This window comes from Callorhinchus milii, unplaced genomic scaffold (assembly GCF_018977255.1).
Source record: "Callorhinchus milii isolate IMCB2004 unplaced genomic scaffold, IMCB_Cmil_1.0 Scaffold20, whole genome shotgun sequence".
NCBI classification, from domain to species: Eukaryota; Metazoa; Chordata; class Chondrichthyes; order Chimaeriformes; family Callorhinchidae; genus Callorhinchus; species Callorhinchus milii.
In genome coordinates this window covers 6,103,021-6,109,551 of record NW_024704761.1, presented here as the reverse complement: position 1 = coordinate 6,109,551, position 6,531 = coordinate 6,103,021, and the positions used below count along the sequence as shown (strand labels likewise).

The window sequence follows — 6,531 nt, the reverse complement described above, 5'->3', positions numbered from 1 at the left end:
CCGCCACTCCTCTCCCCTCAACCTTCACGGCTCTGTCCTTGACTGGTTCAGATCGTACCTCTCACACCACCTCCACTTCATCTCCACAAACAGTTTCTCCTCCAGCCCCCGCATCGTCTCGTGCGGCGTTCCTCAGGGCTCTGTCCTTGGTCCCCTCCTCTTCAACATCCATATGCTCCCTCTTGATGACATCATCCGCAGCCATGGGGTCAACTTCCACACGTATGCGGATGACACACAACTCTACCTCTCTGCCCCCACCCTTAACTCCAGGACCACTGCTGTCCTGACAGAATGTCTGTCAGACATCAAGTCCTGGATGAGAGCTGACTTTCTCCACTTGAACATCAAGAAGACCGAAGCTCTCCTGATTAGCTCCCGTCAGCGCCTCCGCACATCAGGCGCTGATAGCATCACCATCCATGGTGGCGCACTCCATCTTACTAAGCCCGTCTGGAACCGTGGTGTCTTGTTGATCCTCAACCATCCTCTCTACCCAGCTCCGTGCCAATGGGTGAAACATGGGGCAAGTTTCCTTACTCTACACATCTCTGTTCACCGCATAGTAATAATAACAACAATCACAACAGTAAGTAGGAAGCCGGATGTTAATCGATTGGCGGCTCGCTTTTCCGGGGCGTAATAATCCCTCCCCCCCCCCCAACCCATAACAATAATAATTTGGTCACTCGACACACGACCGTCGGTGGGCCGCTGCCGTGCGCGATCCGCTGCCCTGTTTCGCCCACGAAAATATATGCAGTTCTAAATTTCGCTTCACGTTGTATTCCGTGGAGTCCTGTAGCTCAGTGGTTAGAGCACTCGCTTTACAAGCGAGAGACCTGAGTTCAATTCCAGGCAGAGGGAGAAACCTTGGGCAAGTTTCCTTACTCCACACAGAGCCTAATAATAATCCCTCCAAAACCAAAAACAATAATAAAAAAAAATTGGTCATTTTCAATCTACGACTGTTTGTGGGACATTGCTGTGCGCAATTGGCTGCCGCGTTCGCCCACAAATATACAGTCAATTCACTTCACAGTGTGTTCTGTGAAGCGCTTTGGGACGTCCTCGTGACGTGAAAAGCGCTATATCAAATGCAAGGATTATTATTATTATTATTATTCCGCGAAGCTCTTTGGAGACGCCTTCGACCAGGGGCTGTATCCAATGCAAGGATTATTATTAATTATCACAGTCAGTATTATGATAATGATGATGATTGATTGATTGATTGATTATCATCATTGGAAAGCCCAAACGTTGGCTGCCCTGAAACCCTCCGTATCGACTTTCGCGTTCTGCGTTGCAGTTGGGAGGGGCCCTCGGGGGGCCCCGTAGGAACCGTTGGCCTAATCCCCGGATGTCGGGCGGGCTCCTTCCTTTTTTTTTCGCCCGTCGTCCGCGCCGGAGACGCAGGTAATGGCGGCCGCGCTTCGAGCCCGTTTCATCCGCCGCCATCCGCCCTCCCCACCCAGGCCAGCGGGGTGGCCGCCGCCTCGCACGGCGAGACCAAACCCTCGACGACCCGTTGCGCTCTGTATGGGGGGGGGGTCCGACGCCTTTGAGTGTGTGTGTGTGGGGGTCGGGGGGTTTGACGCGATTTGAATCTCACTGACCGGTTGCGCGTGTCTCGACATTTTTTTTTGTGTGTGTGTGTTCGCAGAAAATCCTTCCTCCCCTTCTTCCCCACCCCTCTCCCCCGAGCAGAGCTGAGCAGAGCTGAGACGCCCAAGGCCCCCAGAGCACCACCATCCCACCACCATCCCAGCAGCAGCCATGGTAAGAGGAGCCCGTCTGGGGTGAGAGGGAGAGAGGGGTGGGGGGGGGAGGGGGGGAGAGACGTTCTTATTTTAAAATTTTTCCATTACATTTGCGCGATTAAAAACCTTCTTTTTTTGGGGGGCCCCCGTGAAACTACAGTCAGTTCGCTTCACCTGTCTCTTCGAAGACCGAAGGCGTGTGACCAGCGTTGAGGCGCCGTAGCGAATGCTGAGGATTATTCCTGATGATTTTATCAATTATTTATAATTATTATTATTAATTAATTAACGAATGAATGTTCCGGTCGTTGGTTTTGGGAGCCCTCATAGGCTTGACTGCTTCACATGACCTTCTTTCTCTCCCCCCTCCCCCCAGACACTCGCTGACACGCGAGATCCTTCATTATAAACGTCAGCTTTTTGTGTCACTGAAGCAGAGATAATGTTTAATCACTTTCTCTCTCTCACGCACACACACACGTGTCCAAATTTTCTCCTGTTCTCGCTGGCCTCGGCAACCTTTGACACAAGAAAAACATAATTATTGTCCTTGCATTCGATACAGCGCCTTATCACGTTTTCGAGACGTCTCGAAGCGCTTCACAGACGACTGTAAAGTGAATTGACTGCGTATTTTGTGGGCGAAACATGGCAGTTAAGTGTGCACAGCAGCGTTCTGCACATGCATATGGGCATTTCCTTGCGCCTGGAACCGAATATGCATGCACCCATGCTGCTTACCTGCTACTGTAGATAGTTTAGACAGAGGTTGGCTGGAGCCAAGGTTTGAGGATCCCAGGAATGTATGTTTGGGGTTTTGCTGGAGTCTAACCAACTAAAACCACATATGCTGGAGTCTAACCAACTGAAACCACATAGCTTCTGGTCGAAAACAATTACCTGGCAAGCTTTCTTTCCACTTCTTGTCCAGCTCGGACGATGAGGCCTTTGAGTTGCAGGGTTAACAGGAGCTGAGTGGGGAGAATCCTTTCCCCAGGTAAGTCTAGGTGAAAATGAAGAAGTGTTCTTCACTGCCACGGGGAATGATGGGTTGGTTCCCTATTAGTGATAGGACATCACCTTTTTGACAGCAGTTACTCAGTCTTGCGTGTGATCAAGCTTTTTTGAGTTTTAAGGCAGAATTAGCCTTGTATTAATTAAGTGATGTTTAATTATACGTGCATAAATAATCAGTTTCTCTGTTTATATCCAAACAGCCTATAATGATTTCAGAAATTAAAGATTTCTTGCTCACAGCGAGGAGGAAGGATGCAAAATGTAAGCAAATTAAATTATTTTCAGCAGGTGTTAATCAATGTAGGGTTGCAAATTAAGGTACACAAGGTGTAGTTTAAATTGTGTACAGATTATTGTATTATATTGAGATAGTGTCCCAGATTATTTCACTTGGAGCTTTTAATGGATGTCGGATGAATTGGAGAATTCTTTGGATTTGCCACTGGAATACAATTGATGTTGTTTGTTTCTATATTGCACTTATAGGACTTATATACCAATAACTTTTCATTGCTTTATGCAGCTGTGAAAATTAAGAAGAACAAGGATAATGTAAAATTCAAAGTGCGCTGCAGCAGGTATCTGTACACTCTGGTGATCACAGACCCAGAGAAGGCTGAGAAACTCAAACAGTCCCTGCCTCCAGGTAAGAAGCATGGATTTGGTGATTCAATTTACTTCAAAAACGTTTTTGAGACTTACACTATCCTGGGTGTAAATTAGGTGTGTTTCTACACCTGCATTCAGGCCTCGATATTTCAGATACTTAACAGCACTAAATGTGTTTTGATGCTTGTTTGTTCCCTTGGGCACTATTGACGAGACTTAATATCTTGGGTATGGGAAAAAGTTATCGCTCTGGAATTTCCAAGTGTAGGTGGGATGCATGGAATTCTCGGTTTACTTTGGATACTCTACAACAACAAAATGATATTTATAGAGCGCCTTTCACGTTGGGAGGACGTCCCAAAACGCTGAACAGTCAGCTGTCGGGGCCCGAGCATGGGGGAGGGGTGGTGTAGGGGTGAGGGAAGGCAGAGAGGTGGGAGGGAGACCAAAGGCACGGTTGAAGGGAAGGGTCTTGAGACCGGCCTTGAAGGATGCGAGGGAGGAAATGAGGCGAGGGGACCATGGAATGGAGTTCCAGAGTGTGAGGGCAGAGAGGCTGAGAGCGTGTTGATGGGTTTCCGCATGTGTCAGAATCCCGGCTGACCAAAATAAAAGTTCAGGAATGTGATTCTTTCTATTGATGAAGAATTTGTGCCTGCTTCTGTGCTGTATTCTATAAATTTTGAGATTATAACTGGCAGTTCTCCAGGAACCTGGAAGAATATAAGTTTGTGTTTTACCCTCTTTTTGCTTCAGCTTCTCCATTGATTAGATGCTAATGCAGTCTTATATTCAGTTAATACATCTTGCATATTGTGCTGTGTTTTAAACACATGAAACCTTGTCTAGCTGATAATTTGCATGTTTTAATTGGTGTTTCTTTGAGTGCTACTACCATCGTACATCATTATAAATTCATAAGATAGTGGAAATATTTAGATTTTCTGTTTTGTTTTCTTTCAGGTCTGGCCGTAAAAGAGCTGAAGTGAAAATCTGTACAAATGTCTTGCACGTTCCAATAAAAAAATGGAGAAAATGATTCTTGTGACATGATTTTTGAAAAGTACAACAGCTAGGTTGGTGAGATTGCAATCGGCACTTTAGAAATATGACAAGTTCTTTCCAAGAAGCACGCAAGTCTCCATAAGCTACCTAAATCTTAGAATTTTTTGGAGCATCTTAAGATGAAGGAGCAAAATACTTAACCAGCCTTTTGACACAAGTCAGATATTTCCTGTAGATTACCGGGCTCCTTTTCGGGAAGATGTACGTGAGATGACAGGGTGGAAGTGAATGGAATTGGATGTTCTCAATGTTTCAAAGAGTGTTAAGTGAAAAGCCATGGATGAGACAGATGAAGTTTTAGGTGTCTGAGGATTGTGAAATGTTATATCCATACTGTCTCAAGTATTGCAAAAAAGAACAAAGGCTCTCATTGCTATAGAGGGAAGAAGCTGATCAATTCCTGATGCAGTATGTGCTCTCATTGGTATCTATCCCTCCTCTCCCCTCCCCCCCGCCCGATAAAATTATTAATTTATTTCTTGATTGGGTTGTTTGTGAGACATTCCTATTTGCAAATTGGTTGCTGTATTCGCCTACAAAATGCACAATTTACAAAGCGCTGTGCGGTGTTCCCCAATGTGAAAGGTGTTGTATCAAATGCAATGGTTATTAATCCAGTTGTAGGGGCAGGATCTTTCATAGCCAGACCTGAAAGAGTAAAACCAGGATTAAGGACATTGCTCTCAGGTGTGTGCACGTGACCATGATTATTTTCCAGGAGGAAGGGTTTGTTTAATGCCTTGAGCATTAATGTTGGATGAATAGAGAACCTTAAAATATGCTGCAAAAGGACTAGTTTGTTTAATATTGATTGTACTGCCTCTGTGGGATTGGATGGATGTCTAGATCTAGAATATTCTAAACATTTGAAATGTTCTGAATTCTGAGAATGGGTTAGTTTTTTAATGTACTTGAAATGAGTGTGCACTAAATCATTAAATTGGTCCTTTAAAAGTTTATTTAAAAGTTGCAGTAGTTCTTACTGTGCAGGAAGGGCCACTGATGTTGCTTTGCAAAGGTAGCAGTGCGCAGCAATCAGGTCAGCAGTGACCAAAACACCTTGAAGGTTGCCATTCATTCACAGATCACTTCTATCACATCTGACTGCTATAATGGGGTTTCATAAGTTTATCCAGAGGGAGATTCAAAGGATGATCTTTAACTATTGGTTATAACAATAAGGTGTGCAGAATGCAAATCATTTATCCTAGCGTTTCAGTTGAATAGTCCAAAGTGTAAGATGTTGGACCTTTTCCTTTGGAAAAGGTAAATAAAGTGACTTTTCATAAGGAGACTGGGAACAAGATGGTGTTTCTCCTCCCTCCCTTGAAAAATTTAGAGTGAGTCATCCCCAGCTGCTGCTGCACACTTAACTGGTTTCAGAGAAATATCCTGGGAATAGATTATTCATATGGGCTTACAGCCACGGGTGAAAACAAATTAAGTTTAAAAAAAAAGATTTTTTTAAATTGTTTTGAGTTTCTTGTCAAAAACTTCACTCCCAGTTGTGTAAACGCATCTTTTTTTTTCCCCACTTTGTATGTCAATATGTGATCTTAGAGGAATTAATCATCGCCAAAGGCAAAGCAAGATTTTTTGTTAAGAGCTCTAGTAATCACTAAACTACATCTTATCCTAGCTCAGCTGGTAGCACCAATTTCTGGGTCAGAAGGTTACTCATTTAGATGACCGGTGTGGTGGGCTGTCGGTCTGGACTTCGGATGTCACATTGGTCTGCAGTCCCACTGGATGGAGATTAAAGATCCCATGACACTACTGTATGCGAAAAGAGACAATTTCTCGTCGGCCAACTGTGCCCACAAATAAATCGGTCACTCATTTCATGGCTGTTTGTATTTTATAAAAATCCAAACACTGGGTAAGTTACATTTATTGGTGAAAACAAGGGGAGGCCTAAATACGACCGTAGCAGATCCGAAGGGGACTTTTGGAGGAATGCCTTCCAAGCGAACGGGAAATTATGGCAAATGAGTATAAATGTTACAGTTTTAAGGGAAGTGCTATTATTTTAAGGGAAGCGAGTAATATTCCTTAAATAGTAATAGCAAATTGGTTA

At 44.3% G+C, this 6,531-nt stretch overlaps 1 long non-coding RNA gene across 1 annotated transcript; it reads left to right on the top strand.

The window, feature by feature from the left end:
• Positions 1-1,336: 1,336 nt before the first annotated feature.
• rpl38 lies at positions 1,337-4,428 on the top strand. The gene is made up of 5 exons (XR_487496.2): positions 1,337-1,419; positions 1,667-1,782; positions 2,981-3,041; positions 3,304-3,426; positions 4,353-4,428. It is a non-coding gene; the product is annotated as a ribosomal protein L38 (long non-coding RNA).
• The last annotated feature ends 2,103 nt before the right edge of the window (positions 4,429-6,531 follow it).